The sequence below is a fragment of the Erinaceus europaeus genome, chromosome 18 (assembly GCF_950295315.1).
Source record: "Erinaceus europaeus chromosome 18, mEriEur2.1, whole genome shotgun sequence".
NCBI classification, from domain to species: domain Eukaryota; kingdom Metazoa; phylum Chordata; class Mammalia; order Eulipotyphla; family Erinaceidae; genus Erinaceus; species Erinaceus europaeus.
The window spans coordinates 9117163-9144439 of NC_080179.1; the positions used below are offsets into that span (position 1 = coordinate 9117163).

A 27277-nucleotide genomic window follows, 5' to 3' on the forward strand; every position below is an offset into this window, starting at 1 on the left:
TTGCCTATATCTGTGACCTTGTGAAAATTATTGCAGTTCATCTACGCTGATGACATCTGCTGTGCAACTCAGGCATCAAAGTTCGACATCCTCGAGGAAACACTCACAAAAGACATGTCTCTGATATCTGATTACTGTAAAAAATGGCGACTAATTCCTAGCACTGCAAAAACGGTATCATCTGTTTTCCATCTACACCATGCCTCGGCCTCGCGTGAGCTTAATGTGCAGCTTGGCGATACGAGAATCCGGCATGAAGCCCAGCCAGTCTATCTTGGCGTTACTCTCGATCGCACCCTGTCATTTCACGAACATCTCATAAAAACTGCAGCAAAGGTGGGCGCGAGGAATCACATCATTGCAAGACTGGCCAGCTCCTCATGGGGCGCGAGCGCTGCCACACTACGATCATCCTCTCTGGCATTCTGCTATTCCACTGCAGAATTGTCGTATGCTTTACATTGGTTTGTTCTAGCCTCCCCCGCCAAGAGAATTGGATCAGTCCAGTTAATTTCGCGGCCCGCTTGGCCCCGCCCCAAGGAACCCCGAGAGAGGGTTCCTGGTTTCGAGAGTGCCAGAGTTCCAGAGTGACAGAGTTCCACAGTTGAAGAGTTCCAGAGTTACAGAGTAAGAGAGAGTTCCACAGTGGAAGAGTTTCAGAGTTCGAGAGTTCCAGAGTTGGAGAGTTCCTGAGTTCCAGAGTAAGAGAGAGAGTGCTTGTGCCACCGCAAAGAGACAGCAGAGTTCTGTTTGGTGATTAGTTTGTCTTAGTTTATGAATCGTTGTTCCTGAATAAAGAAATACAGCTTCCCTGCCCAGCCATTGTCTCCGCGTCTCTGTTACCCGCCCGTGAAGCTAGCTAGCCCTGCCGGCTGGAGCCTCCGGAATTTTTAACAACACAGAATACTCTGCCCCAGTATGGTTCCGTAGCCCGCATGTCCACTTGGTCGATTCCAAATTATATTCCTCCATGAGGATCATTTCTGGAACCATCCGTTCCACCCCAGTTCCATGGCTGCCAGTTCTTAGCAACATCGCCCCGCCAGATATTCGTCGGGATGCGGCATCATCTAAGTTCATTTCCCACGTCTACGCTCGACCGGACCTGCCAATATACGCGGAGATCTTCGCCCACCCTGTCCAACGCTTGATGTCTCCTCACCCAATCTGGTCCCCTACGCCTACACTGAACTTCTCTGTTCCAGACTCTCGGAAACAGAGCTGGCAGTCAGCCGAGGTCAAGAACAAACACCTCATCACAGACCCCTGCAAGCGTCAACCCGGCTTTGACCTAGCACGTTATGATCGGGCCCTCCTCAATCGCTATGGAACAGGCCATGGCCGGTGCGCCGCTATGTTCCATCACCGGGGAGCCAGAGATGACCCGAACTGCCCCTGCGGCTCCAGACAGACTATGACCCACATAGTCAACAACTGCCACCTCTCCAGATTCAAAGGAGGTCTCGAAACTTTACATCAGGCTCAACCTGACGCTGTTGACTGGCTACGGAAGAAAGGCAAACGCTAGAAGAAGATTACAGTTTCTGCTGGAGGGGGTGGATACCAGAACTCTGGTGGTAAGAATGGTGTGGAATTATATCTCTGGTGAATCTTATAATTCTGTAAATCACTAATAATTTTTAAGTTAAGCTTAGAAATATTAGGTAATTGGCCTACTTTAGCTAAAATCCAGATTTAGTTCTGCTGATTCAGTTAATTGCTGGGCTGTATGACCTCCCTTGAAACTTTTCTCTTTCACCAGAAATGACTGAATTTAGATGACATATTTCAGTTTATTTCATTATTGTCATCTTTTTTCATTGGTCCTGGGTGTTTATATTCTCTTTGGGTTTACTTAGCTGCCTCTAAATCCAAGTCTATTATGTAAATTAATCTTAATAAACAGGAAATCAAACTACTTTTTGTTAGTCCTGAGTAAAGTAAACTTATCATTTTGATTAATGCTCATTCACCTAACAAACTTTTGCTGGCTATTATGGTAAATAGTAACCTTTCAGAGTCCAGCTTTGCTTTGTGTTCTTATACAATATCATTCTGTTCAATGAAAAGAAGCAAGTATCCTGGGGAAGTTATGGAAAAATCTCTGCTGCCTGATAAAATTGACAAATGTCTCCAGTCAACAATATTTATACACCTTTCCCATATTAGGGAGCTACTCTCTTCCCTGGTCCAGCTTTCTGGTCCTTTTTCCAGCCATGACATCATCTCTCCAGACAATAACTTGGATCCACCTACATATTAGGAAAAACCTAGTATAGTCCTGGGCCCTTTGGAATAAAACTAAAATAGGACAACTATCTATCTACAAAATGAAGACCCCCCCCCCCACCCCAACTCTTCATCTGAACTATTCCAGCCTTTAGGTTCATGATTAGTCAACAATTTGTTTGACTTTATATGTTAACTCCCTTTTCCAGCCACCAGGTTCCAGGTGCTAGATAATGCCAGCCAGACTTCCCTGGACAGACAACCCCACCCACTTCCCCCAGACTCCTAGCCCACTAGAGAAAGAGAGAGGCAGGCTGGGAGTATGGATCCACCAGTCAACACCCATGTTCAGCAGGGAAGCAATTACAGAAGCCAGACCTTCCACCTTCTGCATCCCATAATGACCCTGGGTCCATACTCCCAGAGGGATAAAGAATAGGAAAGCTATCAGGGGAAGGGATGGGATACAGAGTTCTGGTGGTGGGAAGTGTGTAGAGTTACACCTCTCTTATCCTATTGATTTTGTCAGTTTTCCCTTTTTATAAATAAAATTTTGTTTTAAATTGACAAATGTCGCTCGTACCAATCTTTCCCCCGCCCATTATACTGAGGCAGTCTCCTTATGTCAATGAATGAAAAAAATAAAATAAAAACATACAGACAAATAACCAACAAAAGCAAAAGGCAGGTGTGCTCATCTTATAACAACTGAAACTAGAGCTGCTTGTAAATTCCAGCAAAAGTACTTTCTGCTCTTAGCTCCATTTTCTGTATCTCAGAACCAAAAAATAATCATCACTCACCTATGTGTTGAACAAGATGCAGGTACTGTCCTATGTCCCGAGACTCCAGCAAACTTACTCATGGAGTTCACATTCTCCTGAAAGACCGATCTGTATATATGCAAGAAACAAAATTTAAGCATTTCAAAGAACAGTAAAGTAGAGCAAGGGAATGTTAAGTGACAAGACAGACCCAGGAAACTGCTTTTCTTTTTTTTTTTTTTTTTTTTTTTTGTCCTCCAGGGTTATTGCTGGGCTCGGTGCCTGCACCATGAATCCACCGCTCCTGGAGGCCATTTTTTCCCCTTTTGTTGCCCTTGTTGTTGTAGCCTCGTTTTGGTTATCATTACTACCATTGTTGATGTTGTTCGTTGTTGGATAGGACAGAGAGAAATGGAGAGAGGAGGGGAAGACAGAGAGGGGGAGAGAAAGACAAAACACCTGCAGACCTGCTTCACCACCTGTGAAGCGACACCCCTGCAGGTGGGGAGCCGGGGTTCGAACCGGGATCCTTAAGCCGGTCCTTGTGCTTTGCATCACATGCACTTAACCCACTGCGCCACCACCCGACCCCCCGAAACTGCTTTTAAAGGGGAACATTTGACCTAAATAATAAGTCAACCAAAGACATGCTTTGGAGAAAATTTATCGCAAGCTGAGGAAACAGCATTATCCTAAAGATCATGAAACAAACAAACAAAAATGCCTGCCATGTTTGAGGATACATAAATAGCCAGTTTGGCAGAAGCCCAACGAATTAGGAAGAGTGGAATATTGCCACAAAACTAGGCAATCGAGTTAATAACCATGAACTTTCATTTCAAAGTCTTTTATTTATCTGGAAGCTTTTAACTTCTTAAAATGTCATTCACTTGACTTTTGGCAATTTGCTACACCGAAAAAGATTTTGGAGGACATCATTCTATCTCAAATATCACTTATCTATAACAACCTTGGAATGATTTCAAACAGTCCCCTGTTTTTAAAGGACATTATTGATGGCGCCAAGGGAAAGTAGAGTTCCTAGAAGTTTGACTTTAGACATGCAAGAGGTGGATAACAGCATTTGACAAGACTATAAAATCATGTCTCAAAACAGAAACATAGGTTTTTCAAACTTCTTTTCCTAAGAGACTCTCAACACTAACCTTCAACATTCCTTTTTTTTATTATTAGTTTTAACTGAGTTAATCCCTAAGAATGGAGAAAATTAAACATTTTCCTCACAACATGTACTTCTAGAGTGGTTGACATCCGCATTTAATAATGAACTATGGGCTTCCTCCAAGTGACCATCTGTGAGCACAGCTGCTTCAGGAGCAGTGGTGCAAAGATGTTGGACATTTCCCTCCATGAGAAGACAGCTGGCAGACAAAAAAAAAAAAAAAAAATGATAGATGCTAACTTAATCAACTCGTCTGCACTCCATACCCCTTTGTGTAAGTATGATGGCAATAAGCTAAGGCTGATAGCTTTCACCTTGCACTGTAGAGTGGGAAAGTGATGGGCCTGTAGGAAGTTAAATTCTGCGAGTTGAGAGGTAGCGCAGTGAGTTAACGCACATGACGTAAAGCACAAGGACAGTGAGGCAGGTCTGCAGGCGTCTTTCTCTCCTTCTCTCTGTCTTCCCCTCCTCCATTTCTCTCTGTCCTAGCTAACAACGACCACATGAATAACAACAATAATTACAACAACAATAAAAAAGATAACAAAAAGGAAAATAAATAAATATAAAAAAGAAAGTTAAATTCTTCTAAAAAGGGATCTAAAGAAAATATTAGACCAAGTGCCATGACTGGATACTCTTTTTTTTTAATGAATTTATTTATTTAAAAAAGGAGACATTAAGGGAGTGAGCGGTAGCGCAGCGGGTGAAGCGCACAAAGCGCAAGGACAGGCTAAAGGATCTGAAGGATCCTGCTTGGAGCCCCGGCTCCCCTCCTGCAGGGGAGTCGCTTCACAGGCGGTGAAGCAGGTCTGCAGGTGTCTGTCTTTCCCTCCCCCTCTCTGTCTTCCCCTCCTCTCTCCATTTCTCTCTGTCCTATCCAACAATGATGACATCAATAACAACAATAATAACTACAACAACAATAAAAAGAAAACAGCAAGAGCAACAAAAGGGAGAATATTTTTTTAATAAAACATTAATAAAACCATAGGGTAGGAGGGGCACAACTCCACACAGTTCCCATCACCAGATCTCCATATCCCACCCCCTCCCCTGATAGCTTTCCCATTCTCTAGCCCTCTGGGAGCATGGACCCAGGGTCATTGAGGGTTGCAGAAGGTAGAAGGTCTGGCTTCTGTAATTGCTTCCCCACTGAACATGGGCGTTGACTGGTCGGTCCAGACTCGATACTCTTTTTAATGCATATTTGAAATTACATTTATTACTGTGTAGTTCAATTAATGATAGCATAAGACTCCATCATGAGTCTAAATAACCAATTAGAAGACAAACGTAGGGGAGTCGTGCGGTAGCGCAGTGGGTTAAGCACACGTGGCGCAAAGCGCAAGGACCGGCAGAAGGATCCTGGTTGGAGCCCCCGGCTCCCCACCTGCAAGGGAGTCGCTTCACAGATGGGAAGCAGGTCTGTAGGTGTTTGTCTTTCTCTCCCCGTCTTCCCCTCCTCCTCTCTCCATTTCTCTCTGTCCTATCCAACAACGACGACATCAATAACAACAACAATAACTATAACAACAATAAAAAACAAGGGCAACAAAAGGGAAAATAAATAAATATTTTTTTAAAAAGAATAAGACAAACATAAACAGGGACGGGGTGGTGAACACATGGTTGAGAACACATGTTTCAATGTGCAAAGACAGGGATTCAAGCCCTTGGCCCCCACCTGTAGGGGAAAAGCTTCCCAATAGGTGAAGCAGGGCTGTAGGTGTTTCTCTGTCTCCTCTCCCTCTCTATCTCCTTCTTCTTCTTAATTTCTGGCTGTCTCTATCCAATAAATAAAAACAATTTTTTAAAAAAAGGTTAAAAAGAAGATAAACACAAACACATTTATAGGGGAAAAATGGAAGGGGCCGGGCGGTGGCGCACCTAATTGAGCGCACATGCAACAGTGCACCAGGACCTAGGTTTGAATCCCCGGTCCCCACCTGACGGGGGAAGCTTTGCGAGTGGTGAAGCAGAGCTATCGGTGTCTCTCTGTCTTTCTCTCTCTCCCTCTCTATCTATCTCCCCTTTCTTTCTCAATTTCTGACTGTCACTATCCAACAAATAAAGATTTTTTTTTTTAATGGAGATATCACTAGGGGCTCCTTGTAAGTACAATGTCACAGCTCTGGCCTGACATTTTCAGATTTAGAGACAGATAAGAGGGAAAATGGAGAGAGAGAGAGAGAGAGAGAGAGAGAGAGAGAGCTTAGCCTCCCATACTGTAGAATTTCCATGTGTTGTGCTAAGAGTGCAAACTGGGTCACACGCATGTCAAGGAAGACACCCTACCAGGTCAGCTATGAGCTATCTCTTCAGCCCCAGAAAACAAAATCATAAATCATCAGATTATGCTTTTGTCATTAGAAAAAAAAAATGCTTATGAAAGTTTTTTTTTCAATCACAAAAGTTTTTCTCATGCAGAAGAATTCCAGATAAGAAATGTCAAAGGAGTGATAATATTAGAATGTCATCCTAGGAGGTCTGCCAAAGAAATATTCATTAATGAAACCCTTGCGTAACAGGCTGCTGCTGACCTTTTCAGTACATAGTCTCTTTTTTAATGTTTTATTCTTATCGGTGATTTAATATTGATTTACAAGATTGTAAGGGGTATAGTTGTAATAGGGGTAGAATTCCACACTGTTCCCACCACCAGAGTTCTGTGTCCCATCCCCTCCACTGGAAACTTCCTTACTGATTATCCCTCTGGAAGTATAGACCAAAATTCTTTTTAGGGTGCTTTGAAAGTGGGAGTTCTGACTTCAGTAATTGCTTTTCTGCTGGACAAGGGCGAATGGAGAAGCTGATTTCGATGGAGAAGCTGATTGTCATCACTAGAAATTACTGTTCAGTCTCAGTCATATAAGTGGGTCAACCTGAAATTATATCTCAGATGTTAATATAATAGGAAGCACAGAGCGATTCTATGGGGCCCGGTGGTGGCACGCCCTGTTAAGCGCATGTATTACCAAGTGCAAGTGCAAGTGGGTTTGAGTCCCCACTACCCACCTGCAGGATGGCAGCTCCATGAGTGGTGAAGCAGGTCTGCAGGTGTCTCTCTGTCTCTCTCCCTCCTCTCTCAGTTTCTCTTTGTCCTATCTAATTTAAAAAAAAAAAAAAGTCTGGCAAAAATAGTTGAATGCAAATCTAGTCAAATACCTCAAACTAACCTTTATTTGTAGAAAATCTTTATAAAAGGGGAATAATTACAACATTAACCAAAACCAAAGAAACAGATCCAGGATATGAACGACTTACAGAGTATTTATAATGAATTACTGGAGTGAGAAAATAAATAAGGAGATTATATGAAAAAAGACTTACGGGGCTAACTGGTAGCACACCTGGTTAAGTGCATGTAATGCTATGCAGAAGGACCCAGGTTCCAGCCCCTAGTCCCCACCCACAGGGGGAAAGCTTCATGAGTGGTGAAGCTGTGCTGCAGGTGTCTCTCTGTCACTCTCCCTCTCTCTACCTCCTTTCCTCTCAGTTTCTCTCTGTTCTATCAAATAAAATAAATAACGCTTTTAAAAGATATTTTTTAAAAGAGACTCATAGGAGACAACACCCACCCAGACTTGTAAACTTGTCTGACTGATTCCCTTCAATTAATAAACCTTCTTTGTATGTACAGACTATCTTATTATCATTTTAAAGGGTTTTTTTAGAGTGTGTTTCACCAATTTAAATATTTGTTCGTTTCTGAAAAGCTCTGAGTTTTTGTTCATTTAAACAGAATCATTATGAACTGAAACTAGTAACAAAACTATCAAAGCTTTTCACTCACAGTGATAGGTTTTCAAACTGCAGAATCATTCACAGGGCTTAGGTGTCATCATGTATTCCAGCCAAAGAATTGCATTATAAGTACACCTATTCATTGTTTAATGACTTTCATTAGCACCTAAAGACCCGGCCATTAAGTAAAGAGCTTTTAGATTGGAAAAAGAAACTTTTCTATTAGAATTAATGGGGAAATGGTGATGTGTCTCATCTCAACAAAAGACACTCAAACAATTTCACAGCTAGAAAAACATTAGAGTTGAATACAAATAAAGGCAATTTGAAAGTAAACAAGTACAGCTTTGTGCAACAAATCTGTTATTATATACTTGTTCTTTTTCCTGTTTGTGAAATGTTTCTCCACTTATCATTCAGATTTGGGGGTTCATGATCATTTTGCATTTAAACTGCACTAGAAGTGCAGTAATCCTGGCAGAGTGACCTCCTCCCCATCCTTCCTTTCTGGTGGACAAGAAAGGTGTACCATCCCTTTCACTAAGTATCTACTTGACTCTCCATTCTGGATTGTTTTTTTCTTTTCCTTCACTAACTACATTTCTACCCTTCATGGAGCTTAGAGTCAGGTTTTTTCTCAAGGAGAAATCATGAAACATAATTTTCTTTTTATTATTGTTATTATCTTTATTTATTTATTAGACAGAGACAGCAAGAAATTGAGAGGAGAGGGGGAGATAGAATTGGAGAGAAGGGAGTCTGGGGATAGCGCAGCGGGTTAAGCACACGTGGTGCACGTGGTGCGAAGTGCAAAAACCGGGCACAAATATCCTAGTTCGAGCCCCCAGCTCCCCACATGCTGGGGGGCCGCTTCACAGGCAGTGAAGCAAGTCTGCCAGTGTCTACCTTTCTCTCCCCCTCTATTTTCCCCTCCTCTCTCCATTTCTCTCTGTCCTATCTAATAACAACGACATCAATAACTACAACAATAACTACAACAATAAAAAACAAGGGCAACAAAAGGGAAAATAAATAAATATATATTTTTTCCCTTTTGTTGCCTTTGTTGTTTTATATATAAATATATATTTTCCCTTTTGTTGCCCTTGTTTTTTATTGTTGTAGTTATTATATATATGAAGAATTGGAGAGTAACAGCCCTGCTTCACCACTTGTGCAACTTTCCGCACGCAGGTGGGGACTGGGTGCTTGAACCCTGGGACCTTGCACATTGTATGTAACCTGTGCACTCAACCAGGTGAGCCACCACCCAGCCCCAAAACACAATTTTCAAAAGGTGATATGACTTAAACCCCAAACCACACAGATATTAAAGCAGTATGTATCTACTGGAGGACTACAATGTAAGTTCCTCATCTATAAAATGGGTATAAACTAGGATTTCCTTCTTTTAGCTGTCTGGTGAGGGTCAAATGTGCAATGAACATGAGCACTTGGAATATCCCCACACACCACCACCACCTGTTGGGGACATTGGACAGAGCAACATAGTGTTGTCACCCCAAAGAAGGCCTGTACAGTTCTTGTAGACAAAACCCAGAAACCTCTTGCTCTTTCCCATGGACTCAGTCACAAAGGTGTGTAGAAATCATTGGCAGACAGAGAAGGTTACTCTGCCCTCAAGTGCAGGCTGCAGCTGGGTGAAAGGAAGTCAACAAGCAGTTTTTGTTGGGAATCTCAGGACTCCCCAACTAGGGCCCCAGCTGAGGGGGTGGCCTGATAGTGACTAAAGAGTCATCGTTAAAGTCTGCCAGTCTCTTGCCCTTATTCAGCGTTTGCAGTCCTTGCTTTGCTATGGTTAGCTTTGGAGTGAGTGAGAGAACTGTAATAGGAAGTAAGTGAGGAGGGTATCTAAGTCTAGTTAGACACTATTTCATTAGGAACTTGATCCTGACTCACTGCAGACTATTGTGTACTTTGGCTTTCAGGTATATATTTTGCCCTAGTTTATGGATACGTGTGAACATAGACTCTATCTCACGGGACCTGGTCTCTCTCTATCTAGGTTTTAGGACTTTGTTAGGAAGTGAATTGCCTGGAATGGAATTAGAGAATACTATGGAAGGAAAGGTCTCACCCGAGAAATGAAGCTGAAGGGTTGTCATTCCACACCTGAAGTCTCTCTACCCCTCTTATCCTATGGTTTTGTTAATGTCTCCTTTTTTAAATCAATAAATTTTAAAATAAAAGTTCTTGTTATGCCTTCACCGCTTCACTGAGTGAAACTTTTGACACTGTGCTAGCATGGTCTGCTGTCTAAGCTGAGAAGTAGTCATTGTTTCTGCTTCACTCTCGAAGCTGAGCTCTGCTAAGAATAGAGCATCACATGGTCAGTCTGGTCCTTCTGTGCCCTGTCATCGTTATTTTTCCCTCCTCCTGGGGACCGCCAGGCTTTACCCGGGATCGGTCAGCCACCAAAACTGTAGCTCACTGAATACACATACGAACTTTACAAATAAAATTTTTATTTAATAAATTCTTTTTAATTTTTATTATCTTTATTTATTGGATAGAGAAAGCCAGAAATCAAGAGGGAAGGGGGTTATAGAGAAGGAGAGAGACAGACACCTGCAACCCTGCTTCACCACTTGCAAAGCTTTCCCCCTGCAGGGGGGGGATAGGGGCTCGAACCCAGGTCCTTGCACACTGTAATGTGGGCGCTTAACCAGGTGTGCCGCCACCTGGCCCCTACAAATAAATTTAACTAATATGTCGGATATTCTTGTGTTTTAACTCCAAATGATAGTAAGGGTAGCTAACAATCTGGGAAAATTGAAATCAGTATTTACAACTTCTTTCCAATAGAAATTCTGTTAGCTTACGTGATTTATCTATTTCATTCTATTTACTTTATTTTTAACATTTTATTTAGTTTTAGTGAGTGAGAGAGAGAGAGATACAGAGAGAGAGACTGGAACATTGATCATCTCTGGTTTATGGTAGTGCTGGGTATTGATCTGAGTCTGAGGCTTGAAACTCTTTTATAGGGAGTCGGGTGGTAGCACAGCGGGTTACGCACAAGTGTTACAAAGCGCAAGGACCAGCATAAGGATCCTGGTTCAAGCCCCCGGCTCCCCACCTGCAGGGGAGTCTCTTCACAGGCGGTGAAGCAGGTCTGCAGGTGTCTTTCTCTCCCCCTCTCTGTCTTCCCCTCCTCTCTCCATTTCTCTCTGTCCTAACAACAGCAACATCAATAACAACAACAATAATAACTACAACAACAATTCGAAGATACAAAGACGACAAGGGCAACAACAGGGAAAATAAATAAATAAAAAGAAAAAATTTTAAAAAAGAAAGTCTTTTATATAACCATTATGCTATCTTCTCAGCCCTTACCTCTTACTTTTTGTTCATTACTTTAGATATACCTTTAAAACACTGTTTACTCATTTCATAGCTCTCTATTGAGTTTACTAAGACATTGACTTCTAATAGCCTAGTAGTCCTAGTTAAGATAGAATGAGTTGTTTGAAATGTATTTTCCAAGCTAGAAGTATATCTATATGTCCAGCTAGAGTTCCTTAGTCTGGCTGACACAAACTGAAAAATAATCTTTGAGATGTCTGGAGCCATCAGGCAAAATAAAACGTTGTTCTTAGACTTTTAGAAAGATCAAAGAGGAAGTATTTTTATGTGAAGGATACTTCACACTGCTCTTTCATCAATTCCAAGTATAATAGAAAGTATTTTACCAGGAGTCGGGCGGTAGCACAGTGGGTTAAGCGCAGGTGGAGCTAAGCTCAAGGACTGACTAAGGATCCCGGTTCAAGCTCCCCGCTCCCCACCTGCAGGGGAGTCACTTCACAAGTGGTGAAGCAGGTCTGCTGGTGTCTGTCTTTCTCTCCCTCTCTCTATCTTCACATCCCCTCTCCGTCCTATCCAACAACGACATCATCAATAACAACAATAACTACAACAATAATAAAAAACAAGGGCAGCAAAGAGGAAAATAAATAAATATTTTTTAAAAATTTTTTAAAAAAGAAAGTATTTTACCAATTTTCAGTGCCACAATTACAAGTGATATAGGTATTTAGGCAAACAAGTAATTTATATCGCATACAATCACTTTTCAGTTGAGAATGCTAAGGACAATTAGCATGAAAATTCTTTTTTTTTTTTAAGATTTTGTTTATTTATGAGAAATATAGGAGGAAAGAGAAAGAACCAGACATCACTCTGGCACATGTGATGGGAATCGAACTCAGGACCTCATGCTTGAGAGTCCAAAGCTTTATCACTGCGCCACCTCCCGGACCACGAGCATGAACATTCTTATTCCTCAAAAACATTTCTATTCCTTTCCACCATGAAAACCATTAAACCATTAAAAAAAAAAAATTTCAGAAGATAAATATAGTTAGGACAAAGGAATTAAGGGATTAAAATTTCTTTAATGGCAGCTAAATCCTAAATCCTGTTCTGAATTTTTTCTAGATAGGGGATTTTTATTTCTTGTAACTTACATTTCATAATTTCTTGAGTTATTTAAATGCCTGAGTGCTTTTTACTGGGTGTTCTACCTGTACCACCACTACAGAGAAAACAAAATGACTCATTTCCCTGATGATCAAAGCAGCAAACCTTTTTGTGTTACTATCTTTTGAATCTTAGTGAAAAACTTCATTGTCATTTGTTTTATTTTCCTTGCAGATATTCACATTTCACATTATTGTAATATAAATAAGTGAACTGCTAACCTTTTAATATTCAAAAGCTTTTTTTAAATGTGCTGGATTAAAGACAATGCTATTGCCTAAGAACAGAGTGAACAAGTCTTTCTAGAGTTTGACATTTAATAAAGGAAGCCCAGAAATACAGTGTAAGAATTCTTAATGGGGGCATGGTGGTGATGCATTTGGTTGAGCACACACATTACAGTGTGTAAGGAAACAGGTTCAAGCCGCTGGTCCCCACACACAGGAGGGAAGCTTCACAAGTGGTGAAGAAATGCTGCAGGTCTCTCTCACTCTTTCTCTCTCTCTTCTCCCCTCCCTTTCTTCCTCTCTCCCTCCCCCCTATCTCCTCCTTCCCTCTCAACCTGTTTCTATCCAAAATAAATTAAAATACTTTTTAGAAAGGATTCTTAAATGAATGTCACTGATTAACATTCAGCAGAGAACACATGAGTCATTAACAATTTTTTAATAAGCGCCCTGCTGGAAAAAAAATTCACCTTCTTCCCTACATAAGGTATCTTTTTGTAAATAACCTTGAAATATAATTTCCAAAGTCACTAAGTATCTTTGCTCTCCTTTCTGCAAATGTAACAGATTGTGAATACCATTCCAGTGAAAGAGAAAAAGAACCAGAAACTCTACAACAATGAAGCATAGCAATTATAAAATGACAATTCTCAAGAGTAAAGAGCAAAACATCTAGAACAATCTTTAGAAATCTTAGTAATCCACATTTTTAATAGTTATGAGATGGGGTTATATGATGGTGGGTTTGAAGTTTTCTAACATTTTTTTTTAAGTTTTTATTTATAAAATGGAAACACTGACAAGACCATAGGATAAGAGGGGTACAATTCCACACAGTTCCCGTCACTGGAACTCCATATCCCCTGATAGCTTTCCTATCCTTTAACCCTCTGGGAGCATGGACTCAGGGACATTATGGGGTACAGAAGGTGGAAGGTCTGGCTTCTGTAATTGCTTCCCCAAAGTTTTCTAACATTTAAAATCAACTTTCTCATCTCCTTTAAAAATCTTATACAAAATCCATTTTGTTTTAGATGGGGAAATATTACAACTCATTGATCACTATTAAATATTCAATTTTAGCAAGTTGCATTTCTGGTTTCTGCTTCTAATGAAGATTACAAGATATCATCCAATGAATAAAACATTCACCCCCAAAAAAATCTCTTAAAAAAGGAATGAAATCAGTATTGTGTGTAATAGCAAATATCAGAAATACTGACCACAGTATAATTTTTGTATTATTCTGTCTGTAAGCAAATCTTATTAGCCTTCCATAATGTCTTTCTTCTTTCACTTTTTCTTTTCTTTCTCATCATCTTATCCCTCAAAAATCATATTCTTTTAGCAAAGTGCATCCAAGACATCAGTCTAAGGAGTCATACATGCATCTGAGAGTCTTATTACTATAACATAAATGTATAAAACAATGATAACATATGAATTCTGTAATAACACCAAGATTATTTGCTTTAATATTCTATCCTATACTCTAGGACCACGTCCTTTCTATTATCTTGAATTTAAAATTCTGTCCCTTGATGAAATAGCGATGGCGGTGTGCTATCACTTCTCTCTTTATGTTATTTCTTTCCCTACAGCCTTCTGTAGCAAAATAAATAGATGACAACTATATGTTAGTTGTCAAGCATATGCCAGAAACTTTATAGGTCTGTGAAACCCAAAACTCCATAAAAATAATAATAGCTGTTGATTCAAAGTCTGCTTCCTTCCTTCCAAGTCAAGTCACCTTTCATTAAAGTTGTGGGACGCCCTGCTGAAAACCCAGGGTTAGGCTACACCAGTGCGATATCAGTATTATGACTGTGGTTAACAAAACAGTACTGTTTATTTGAAACTTCCTGAGGGAGGAAACCTTAAATACTTGATCCAGATGTGTAGCTATGTGAAGTGATGGCTGTTTACTGAGCTTGCTGCGGTAATACGTCAGAATATACGCAGGTCTGTGAATCAGTACACACATCAATATGTTAATAATGTAGCCTCACCATATTATACGCTTTAAGTTTTTTATTTTATTTATTTATTAGTGACAACCAGAAACTGAGAGGGAAAGGGATGATAGAGAGGGAGGGAGATACCTGCAGCTCTGCCTCACCACCGGGTAAACCACAGGTGGGGGCTGGGGGATTGAATCTGGGCCCTTCCTCATTGTAACATGTGCACTCAACCAGATGCACCAACACCCGGCCCCCAGGTGATACACCTTAAATGTATATAATATTTCATGTCAATTAGAGGTCAACTGAACTGAAAATAGAAGAAACCAAATCGCTCTAGTGCTGTATTCAACATACATCACAATACCTCCAATTTCCACTGTATCTCATTTTACCTATCCACCAGCTTTTGGGAGTCAAGTCCCGTCCTTGGTTTCCATACTACTATTTCTAGTAATCTAAGGCTCTTATCAAGAAGGCTGCGCTTGTGGCCCAGGAGGTAGCACAGAGGATAAGGCAAACATGATGTCTTGAGTTCAATATTTAGCAGCCCATGTACCAGATGATATCTGGTTCTTTCTCTCTCCTTTCTCATTAATAGATAAAATACTTTTTTTCTTTTTTTTTTTTTCCTCCAGGGTTATTGCTGGGCTCGGTGCCTGCACCATGAATCCATCGCTCCTGGAGGCCATTTTTCCCCCTTTTGTTGCCCTTGTTGTTGTAGCCTCCTTGTGGTTATTATTATTGCCATTGTTGATGTTGTTCATTGTTGGATAGGACAGAGAGAAATGAAGAGAGGAAGGGAAGACAGAGAGGGGGAGAGAAAGACAGACACCTGCAGACCTGCTTCACCGCCTGTGAAGCGACCCCCCCTACAGGTGGGGATCCGGGGGCTCAAACCGGGATCCTTATGCTGGTCCTTGAGCTTTGCACCACATGCGCTTAACCCACTGCGCCACCGCCCAACCCCCGATAAAATACTTTTTAAAAAAAGGCTGCTCTTGAGAATTTTATTAATATAAATTTAAAATAAGAAAGGCAACCCAGATTTTTTAAATCTAACTGTTCATATATCCATTATTTTAATTTCAAAAGGTGTCTAGAAAGCCTAGATTTTAGTTAATCATATGCCTATCAGCCTTACTGAAAGAAAAGAGTTATGTATAGTTAATAATAAATGAGTCAGGGACAGGCAGTGATGCAACTAGTCAAACACACATGTTATCATGCATAAGGGTCCAAGTTGAAGCCCCCAGTCCCCACCTGCAGGGGGGAGCTTCAGAAGCAGTGAAGCAGCATTGCAGGTGTCTCTCTGCCTCTCTCCCCAGTTCCTCTCAATTTCTGTCTCTGTTAAATAAATAAATAGCAGAAACACTAACTACTGGAGAGACTGTGGGAGGAAAGGGACTCTACAACATTGCTGGTGAGTATAAAGTGGTTCAATTCCTCTAGAAAACAGTCTGGATATTCGCCAGAATGCTAAAAATGGACCTACTGTATGACGACCCAGCATCTCTTCACTGAGGACAGACCCAGCAAAAGCAAAAATACCTATCCTCAAAGACCTGTACACACCTATGTTCATAGCAGTACAGTTTGTAATAGACCAAACTTGGAAGCAACCCAGATGTCCAAAGACAGATGAGTAACAAAGAAAGCTGTGGTGCATACACACAGTGGAATATTACACAGCTTTGGAATTAGCACTACTTGCTGACAACATGAAAATATGCAAAGAGAACCCTAAAGACTCCACCAAAAAGCCTCTGGAAATAATAAATAAATCCAGTAGAGTAGCACAATACAAAATCATTACACACAAATTTCTGGATACAAACAAGGAGTCCAGAGAAAGGGAAATAAAAGACTCAATCCCATTTACCATTGAGGCCAAAAAGATAAAGTATTTTATAGTGAATTTCATGAAGGAGGTGAAGGATGTTTACAACAAAAAGTTTAGGACACTGGTAAAAGAAATAGAAACTGGGGAGTCGGAACTGGGGAGTCAGGCGGTAGGTAGCGCAATGGGTTAAGCGCAGGTGGGGCAAAGCGCAAGGACCAGAGGAAGGATCCCAGTTCAAACACCACCCCCCTCCACCTGCAGGGGAGTCGCTTCACAGGCAGAAGCGGGTCTGCAGATGTCTGTCTTTCTCTCCCGCAGTCTTACCCTCCTCTCTCCATTTCTCTCTGTCCTATCCAACAACAACAATAAGTATGACAATAAAACAACAAGGGCAACAAAAGGGAAAATAAGTAAATCAATATTTAGAGATAAATAGAAACTGACACACAAAATGGAAGAATATTCCTTGTTCCTGGATTGAAAAAGTAAACATTATTAACACGGATATTCTACCAAAGGCAGTCTACAATTTCAAAACGATCTCTATAAAAGATTCCAGTGACTTTTTTCAAGAAAATTGAATAATTTGTCGAAGAATTTGTGTGGAACCATAATAATAATAATAGCCAAACCACTTCTGAGAAAAAGGGGGAAATATTGAGATACAATGTTCCCCAACTTCAGTCTATACTCCAAAACAACAGCAAGTAGAGCAGTGTGCTCCTGGAGTAAATCTAGACAGCTGGGTCAATGTAACAGAATCAAGAGCCCAGAAATGAGCCCACACTTACACAGTGAAATAACGTGTGATAAAGGGGCCAAAACCGCATCCAATAGCACAGCTATATACAAGATACTGGATACTGTACAGCAAACCATAACAAAGGGACTTTTCAAAGTTAACCCAATTAACAAATAATGTGATGATAACATTAACTATCGATTGTCTTTTTGAACCCTAAGACAGCAGGAATCTCACATCTCCACTATAGAGCCCCTACTTCCCCCAGTCCTGGAACCCTTGGATAGGACCCACTTTCCTGTATGCATCTCCCAATCCAAACCAAATAATATTGCATCCGCCGATCACAACCTAACCAACGCAACGATTGCCACCTCAACATGCTTCACCTCAGACTGTGTCCAGAGACTTCACGTGTGGAATGACAACCCTTCAGCTTCATTACTCGGGTGAGACCTTTCCTTTTATAGTACACTCTAATTTCATCTCAGGTAATTCACTTTCTAACAAAGTCCCATAATCTAGATATACACCAGTTTCTGTGAGAGAGAGCTTATGTGCACACGTATCCATAAACTACTGCAAAATATATACCTGAAAGCAGAAGTACACTAGAGTTTGCAGTGAGTACCTCCCTAACACTTCCTCTCCACTATTCCAAGCTTGGGATCCATGATTGCTCAACAAATTGTTTGGCTTCGTATGTTAACTTTCTTTTCAATCACCAGGTTCCAGATGCCACCAGGATGCTGGCCAGGCTTCCCTGGATTGAAGACCCCACCAATGTGTCCTGGTAATCAGCTTCCCCAGAGACACACCTTACTAGGGAAAGAGAGAGGCAGACTGGGAGTATGGACCGACCAGTCAACGCCCATGTTCAGCGGGGAAGCAATTACAGAAGCCAGACCTTCTACCTTCTGCAACCCTCAACGACCCTGGGTCCATGCTCCCAGAGGGCTAGAGAATGGGAAAGCTATCATGGGAGGGGGTGGGTTATGGAGATTGGGTGGTGGGAATTGTGTGGAGTTGTACCCCTCCTACCTTATGGTTTTGCTCATTAATCCTCTCTTAAATAAAAAATTTAAAAAATAAAAAAAAAGGGGCCAAAACCATGAACGGGGTCAAGGAGGCCTCTTCAAATGTTGCTGGGAAAGTTACAGAGCCACATGTAGAAAAGTGACCGCCATGTAACACCATACACTACGGTCAGATCAAAATGGATCAAAGAGCTGGGTACTGGGCCAGAAACTCTAAAACTTAAAGAAGAAAATGTCAGTCAAACTTTACAGGCTCTTTGCACCTAAGATGTACTTGGAGACTCGGCCTCATGGGCATAGGAAATGAAAATAAGTGGGACTATATCAAACTATAAAGATTTTATATATTCCCCCACCTCCAATAAAAAATAATTTTTTTTTTTAAAAAAACTTCTAAAAGTCGAGGATTAGATGAGGAAATGTCTACAAAAAATGTGTTAATATTGTGTTATTAAAAAAATGTCAAGTTGAACAAAGCTTCATAATATCTGTGGTCAAGTCACATAACTAAGCCAAAGGGGTGGAGTGGGACAGGCTAAAATCGAAATCCCTGATGATAAATAAGAACAGAAAACGCTTTGCATGCCCTGCATGTTACCAATGATAATATTTCAAGTGACAAAAATACACGTTTTTAGCATACAAGCTTTTATTTACTGCCAATAAAAATGTATTATTTCTACTTCCAGCCAGTTTGACAGACAGGTTCAATTTTCTCTTTGGCTAATACAAAATTAACTACTCAGCAAATAACTGTGCACTGTGTCATAATATAAAATTAAAGAGATTTATGTGGAAAGTAAAAAATCTAATTATATGTGATTTTTATGAAAAGTATCCTTGGTGTGAATCATTTTTTATGAGACTGCTGAGGTTAAAAATCAATTTTTAAAAGAGGTTAGAAAAAAAAGTGAAATTTTTCAGAGTTAAGAATAAGGGTGCAGTTTTAAATAAATAGGGTGGACAGAATATAATCTAATATAGTAGTCACTTTTGAGTGGTTTAAAAGAAAATGAGGGAATTAGCTGTGTGGAGAGCGACACTTTTCATTTGGCAAGAACCACTAACTGCACTGGAGAGACTAGATCGAACGAGTGAAGTAGGAGAAAGAGATGAACTCAGTGAAAAAGCAAAGTGCGATGGAGGGGGGCGTCACACGTACAAAATCTTGTGGGCTATGGTCGAGGAGGTGGCACAGTGGATAAAGCAAGAGGTCCTGAGTTCAATCCCTGGAAGTACATGTATCAGGGATGTCTGGCTCTATGTCTCTCTCTTCCTGTCTTTTCCATTAATAAGTAAATAAAATCTTTTAAAAATTTTTTATAGGTCATTGTCTTGGTTTTGGCTGCTATTACAAAAAAAAAGAAAGAAAGGAAAAGAAAAGAAAAAAGAAAAGAAAAGGCTATAGACTGAATGAAGTAACTAACAAACATAGTAGCGCAGCGGGTTAAGCGCAGGTGGCACAAAGCACAAGGACCGGCGTAAGGATCCCGGTTCGAGCCCCCGGCTCCCCACCTGCAGGGGAGTCGCTTCACAGGCGGTGAAGCAGGTCTGCAGGTGTCTGTCTTTCTCTCCCCCTCTCTGTCTTCTCCTCCTGTCTCCATTTCTCTCTGTCCTATCCAATGATGACATCAATAATGACTACAACAACAATAAAAAGACAACAAGGGCAACAAAAGGGAAAATAAATAAATAAAATAAAACAACTAGAAACTCAAGATCAAGGTGCAGGCAAATTTATTGTTTTGAGAGTGTCCGCTTCCTAGTTCATAAACAGTATCTTCCTTTTATCCTTCCATGGATAAACAGAGAAAAGCAAGCTTTCTCAGAACACCTGGGAGGGTGTATAACCTATTCCTTTATTTATTTATTTGTCTAGAACATTACTCAACTCTGACATATGTTGATGCCAGGGACTGAACCCGGGACCTCTGATGCCTCAGGCATGAAAGTCTGTTGGATTTTTTTTGTCCCTTGCCAGTTCTGTCTTCCTGACTCTGTTAGTCAAAAAGACTTTCAATCCTAATTCCCTCCTAAAAGGACATGTCATCGATTACCATCTCAATTACCATGGAGGAGCCAGGTTTCAACAAATGAATTTCATCACACAGACACAAAATTCAGTTCCTAACAGTCACTAATGAGGTTCTACCTCTCCCTCTCCCTCTCCCTCCTCTCCCTCCCCTCTTGTTTTTTCTCCCCCAACCACCATAAGCCAGAACTAAGCAGTGCTCTGGTTTAAAAAAAAAAAAAAAAAAAAAAAACTATCTCCTAAAGAAAATGCTAACTCCTTAATACCTTGGGACCCCTTGTCAAAATTAGATGTCCAAAGGTACAGGTACTTACTTTTCTGCTCTCAGTTCTGTCAAACTCATCTTGGTCAGTCTAACTAATTTTGTGGCGGAGCTATTGATGGCAAGAGCCCTGTAAGATCGCTTTGAGATCTGGAAGCTGATAGCTCCCTTCTTCCACTTCTGTCTCAACAGTCTCAAAGACTATCTCTGTATCTCCGGAAACTCCCTCCTCTTCCTCCTCCTGCTCTTTCTCTTCATCCTCTTTCTCTTCTTTCTCCCCTTCCTTCTTCTTTCTCCTCCTCTTCCTCCTCCTCCTCTCTCCTCCTATTTCTTCTCTGTCTCCTCTTCCTCCTTCTCTTCTTCCTTCTCCTCCTTCCCATTGCCTGACTGCTGGCAGTAGCCTTTTTCCTTACCCTAGTGCTGTCATGCAGATTGGAGAAAGCTGTGGAATTGCTGCTCCCCTTCACTGTTCTTAATCAAGGTGAAGGGAAGGCCTCCTTCATTCTGTCTCCTATACTCATCACAGACTTGAAGCACGTTGATGTATGATTTAAATTGTGCTCAGCACAAGTACTTTTAGGAGATATTTTTAATGTAACTCAATTATATCTGGACTTTTTCTGGCATAATAATATTTTACATTTACTCCCAATCCAATAGACTCCTGAAATGATCTGAGTATCTTTAACACTAGATCAGGTGTCTTGGTGGTGGCTTATATTCAAATAATATAATAACAGTGTGATCATGAGTTGTTTTTACAGTTCACTATTGCCACTGCTCCTGGAGGCCATTTTTTCCATTTTGTGGCCCTTGTTGCCATTGCTGTTGTTGGATAGGCCAAACAGAATCGAGAGAGGAGGGGAAGACAGAGACGGGAAGAGAAAGACAGACACCTGCAGACCTGCTTCACTGCCTGTGAAGAGACTCCCCTGCAGGTGGGGAGCCGGGGGTCTCAAACCGAGATCTTTTGATCCAGTCCTTGCGCTCCGCGCCACCAACCAATATGTTTTTAAACTGTGCTTAGGTACTTCAGTAACATATTTTCACTTTACCTCAATTGTATTTGGGCCTTTAACCAGAAAAGCCTGCTTCCAATTGACTCTCAATGCAACCGACAATAGAAAGTGCTTGAAAGTTGAAGTTCTACATATAGAGACACTCGCAGACGACTTGTCTGAAAATCACACGCAGTAGGGTCGTAAATTTGCCTTTAAAATTCACATATAACTTACACATGTATTTAAAATACTTACAGAGTTAGAATGTTGGTCTGGACCCAGGGCGTGCAGTGCCCCAAGCAGTAGCTTCAGCACTAGGCTGTCCCACCAACGCTAATAGCCAATGACACCTCCGCCCCCTCTCCTCTCGCAAGCTGTGTTGTAGGTTGCACTTGCCTGCACTGCCCTAAGCCACAGATTGAGTGAAAGCTCAGTCTGAGTCTTTCCAGGACTGTTTGTCAGCACAACATGTATTAGTGATTGAATATTGCTTTACAAAGTTACAAGATAACAGGGGTACACTGATAGCACTCTGCAGTCTGCTTTTAGACCTTCCTTCACACAGTCGCCAACTTTGAGAGGTTTCCTATTTAAGTTGTGTCTGGCGTTTTTACCACAAAAAAATGTTCTTCATATTTACTTTTTTAAAAATATTTATTTATTCCCTTTTCATTGCCCTTGTTGTAGTTATTATTGTTGTTGTTATTGATGTCATTGTTGGATAGGACAGAGAGAAATGGAAAGAGGAGGGAAGGGCAGAGAGGGGAAGAGAAAGACAGACACCTGCAGACTTGCTTCACCGCTTGTTAAGCGACTCCCCTGCAGGTGGGGAGGAGGGGCTTGAACCAGGATTCGTAACACCTGTCCTTGCACTTTGCGCCACGTGCACTTAACCCGCTGTGCTACCACCTGACTCCCCATAGTTACTCTTGACTCAGTATAGAAAGTACTTGGAGGGCATAATGATTATGCAAACGCACTCTCATGCCTGAGGCTCCGAAGTCTCAGGTTCAATCCTCTGTATCACCATACACCAGAGCTTATCAGTGCTCTGGTTAAAAAATAAGATGGTCAAAGTGTTCTGAACTCCAACTCCATTAGGAACTGGAGAAAAAGGAGAAAAAAGTAGTAATAGGTGTATGTGTGACTTGGAAAGGAAGAGAATATGAGGCCTTAAAAAGGGGGGCAGGGGAATAAAGGGAAAAAAGGGGGACAGGGGAAATAAATAGACAGAAATAATAGTTAGCCCATATCTGTAACCTTAGGAGACTGCTGTAGCTTCCAGTGGAGGGATTGGGGAATCCAGAACTCAGGTGATGGGAATTGCGGAGTTATACCCCTGTTATCTTGTAATTTTGTAAATCATTATTAAATCACTAATAAAAAATTGTTTAAATTAAGTGCTTGGATGTTCCAAAACCAAATATGGTGAGTCTTCAGTATATTTGATCATTATGTTTTGAATAAGTGACTTTCTGGCTGACTCTTTGATCTACAGATATGTTTTTAATTTTTTAATTATTTTCATTTTGTTTACTGGATAGAGACAGCCAGAAATCGAGAGGGAAGGGGGAGATAGAGAGGAAGAGACAGAGAGACACCTGCAACACTGCTTCACCTCTTGCAAAGCTTTGCCCCTGCAGGTGGGGACTGGGGGCTCAAACCTGGGTCCTTCTGCACTGTAACATGTGCGCTCACCCAGGTGTGCCACCATCTGGCCCCTCATCTACAGATTTCAAGAATGAATTCCTGAAACAAATTCAAGGAAGCAGAGTTGAGAACTACAGGGGCATTGTCACGTTTCTTACAGTCTGAGTTAAGCTTTTTTTGTACATTCAATATAAATGGTACATATATCAGGTAATAATTTCTTCATCTTCTCAACCAAATTCTTCTTTGCATCTACTTTTAGACATTTCTCTTTTTATCATTTGATTGGCAAAATAATGATTTGCGTGGCACTGCTTGAACACTGGTACAGTCTCCTCTCCTGTGATCAGTATCTGCCCACCGCTGACTCCTACCACTAGCCACACCCCTCTCCGCCATCAGTGCACTGGACAGGATACCTATGATGGCCTCCCACACAAAGGTCCAGAGCCCTTTGTTTTGCCGTAATACTCTTCACCCACTTCACTATATTCATCCTACTCTTTTTTCTTCCTTTGCTTCTTAAGCACAGGCATAGGGGGCGGGGGTGGTCCATCTTGCTAAGCAAAATCTCTACCACTAGGTTACTTGCCTCACTCTGTGGGTGAGTGTTTCTATTCTTCTAATTCTCATTCTCTCTCTCTCTCTCTCTCTCTCTCTCTCTCCCATCAAGACTATGGGAAAGCAACACTTTTCATTCAGACCACACAGCCCTATATGTATTTATACTTTGCTTAACACACTCAAGTACTTTTGGAAGACATTTCCAGTTTAACTTAATTGTCTCTGGATTTTAGGAAAACTTCCTTCCTATCTACCCTCAAGGCAACGGTATATAGAATGCCTGGATGAAGATTTACGGTGGATTTGGCTTAGAAATATGTACAGTATGGTCATGAATTTCTTTAGTTCATTGGATAATTTATACACTTGTTTAAAATTTTTTATAATGTTAATGGTTTCACTCCTGGGGATTTGATCCTGTGGCCTCTGAATCGATAAGCAAAAGCTCTATCACTGGGCTATAACCCTAAATGCTGGTGAGTGTTGAAGTTCCTTCGACATTTTGTCAGCAACTCTTACACTCATTACAACTCTTACACTCATTACATCACTGATCAATAGGTTTTTAAGCTTTGCTCAACACACTCATGCACTTTGGGAAGATATTTCTCCTGGAACTCAATGATAGCTGGACTTTTTCTGGTATAATTATCCTTAAATTTACTCTCAATCCAATAGACTAGTGAGAGGACTTGAACATTTCAACACTAGATAGAGTCTTAGAGCTAATTATTTTCAAATGTATGTACAGTGTGGTCACAAGTGGTTTTAAAGTTCACTGGCCATTTATACATGTGTAGAAAACATTTACTGGGGCTGCGGAGACAGCATAATGGTTATCCAAAAAGACTTTCAGGCCTGAGGCACAAAAAAATCCCAGGTTCAGTCCCCAGCACCACCATAAACCAGAGCTGAGCAGTATTCAGCTTAAAAAAGGATAACAAGGAGGGTCAGCCAGTAGCACAGCGGGTTAAGCAGCGCACATGGCGCAAAGCGCAAGGACCTGCGGAAGGATCCCGGTTCGAGCCCCCGGCTCCCCACCTGCAGGGGAGTCGCTTCACAGGCGGTGAAGCAGGTCTGCAGGTGTCTCTCTTTCTCTCCCCCCCTCTGTCTTCCCCTCCTTTCTCTATTTCTCTCTGCTCTATTCAGTAACAACGACAACAATAGTAACTACAACAAACAATGGAAAACAAGGGCAACAACAAAAGATAAATAAATATTAAATTTTTTTAATTTTTTAAAAAGGGGAAGGAGGAAAGAAAATATTTACTTAGTTAAAAGCTTTCTCCCTTCTGTAGGATTCTGTCTAGGGGGTCTTCATCTTGCCAAGCAAAACCTCTACCACTGCGTGATTTGCCTGACTCTACTGGAAAGGGCTTCTTCTCTCCTTCTTATGTCCTCTGACAGATGACAGAAGGCTGTGAAGTCGATGCTTCCCAATCCTACCCTTAACCAAAGACGGAGTAGGAACGCTGTTTACAGCACTTTTAGTGCTGCTTCTCAGTAATGCCTGCACTCATTATACTTTTTTTTTTTTTTTTAACCAGTGCACTGCTCAGCTCTGCCTTATGGAAGTACAGGGATTGAACCCGGGACCTGGCAGGAGAGTCTGTTTACGTGACCATTCTGCTATCTCCCCCGCTCATCATAATACATTTTTTTCTTTTTTTTTAATATTTTATTTTATTTATTTATTCCCTTTTGTTGCCCTTGTTGTTTTATTGTTGTAGTTATTATTGTTGTTGTCATTGTTGGTTAGGACAGAGAGAAATAGAGAGAGGGAGGGGAAGACAGAGAGGAGGAGAGAAAGACAGACACCTGCAGACCTGCTTCACCGCCTGTGAAGCAACTCCCCTGCAGGTGGGGAGCCGGGGTTCGAACCTGGATCCTTATGCCGGTCCTTGTGCTTTGCGCCACCTGCGCTTAGCCTGCTGCACTACAGCCCGGCTCCCGAATACATTTTTTAACACAGTGAATGAACACTAATGCATTATAATCTGCAATCTGCTCTCATGCCTTGCATGACATAGTCAAGAACTTTTGGAAGTTGGTTTTTGTTTGTTTTTTACCAATTTAAGTTGTGTCTGGAATTTTACAGGGAACATTCTTCACATTTGTTCTTAGCTCAACAGAGCACAGAAAGAAAGTGCTCGAAAGTTTCAATACCAAGTATGGTGAGTCTTGAGTGGTCTTGGTCACACTAATCTACTTTATAAAAGAGAGAAACTGTCTCATCTATGGATTTCAAGAACATGTCCTATAAACAAAATTAAGTAGGCAGAGTCTGTGGGCAAAGTGTCACAATCCCCTAGTGACTCATTTTACACAGCATAGGGCCAGCCTAGAAGAAGTTTTCTGGCAGATAGGATAAAGATGGCATACTATACTATATTTATCATCTCCAGCTAACATAGTAAAACTAAACTAAAGTATGGAACAAGTTACAAATATATATATATGGCCTGGGTGGTGGCGCACCTGGTTGAACACACCTCTTACAACGCTCAAGGACCCACGTTTGAGCCCCCAGCTCCCACCTGCAGAGGGAAAGCTTTGCGAGTGGTGAAGCAGTGTTGCAGATGTCTCTCTGTCTCTCTCCCTCCCTCCATATCTCCCCTCTTGATTTCTGGTTATCTCTACCCAATAAGTAAAGATAATAAAAAATTTTTAAAGTGTGGTTTGGGAGATGGCGCAGTGAATAAAGCAGGTCCCAAGTTCAATCCCCAGCAGCACATGTACCTGAGTAATGCCTCAGTCTTTCTCTTTCTCCTCCTCTCTTTCTTAATAAATAAACATTTTTTAAAAAATCTCATCTATCCACCTTCAGCAACCATCACCAAACCATTGCTTCCCAGGTTGTCACAAAACAGCCTAAAGTGGTAATCTCATGCTAACATTCCAACCGCAGAATAGAACAAACACTTTCCTTTCAGCTTTCTTGCAAACTTATCACGTGGAAGAAAGCAAGGCAGGCATCCATGTCTATAAGCTTCTGTTCTATATATTTTGGGACTTTTCACTTTCTTGAGGAAGTCTTCCAAAACATGGTATCTTCCTTTTTATTTGGGCATTAAACCTAACTGCTCAAACCTGAATGGCTAAAAGTTATCCTTGTGATATTAAAGAAGAAAATACATGATCTGAGAATTGTAATAGTCCTAGAATATTATCCATCCAGACTAATAACTACTTTCTTCGTGGTCCCTGTAATTTGAGAATGATTTTTATAAAAAAAAAATAACTTATTTTCCATAATACTAAGACTTTTTCAGAATAACAGTTATGCAAGAGAGTCTCATGCCTGAGTCTCTGGGGTCCCAAATTCAATCCCCAGCACTACCATAAGACAGAGCTAAGCAGTGCTCTGGCATTTCTTCGGTCTTTCTCTCTGTACATCTAATTAGTAAAATTAATAACATACATTTTTCAAAAAAGACTTTTCCAAATCAGTATTTCATTCTGTTAATGACTCAGCTGTTCATATTTTATTGTCTTCATTATCTTTCTGTTTTTATTCTGCACTGAAATTTCC

The 27277-nt window shown here is 41.0% G+C and overlaps 1 long non-coding RNA gene across 1 annotated transcript in view; it reads right to left on the minus strand.

The window, feature by feature from the left end:
* Nucleotides 1-27277, minus strand: part of LOC132534239 (uncharacterized) — a 285582-nt gene that overhangs the window by 252173 nt on the left and 6132 nt on the right. The window contains exon 3 of the long non-coding RNA XR_009545915.1: nucleotides 3033-3122. This is a non-coding gene — a long non-coding RNA (uncharacterized LOC132534239). The remainder of the gene's footprint in view (nucleotides 1-3032; nucleotides 3123-27277) is intronic.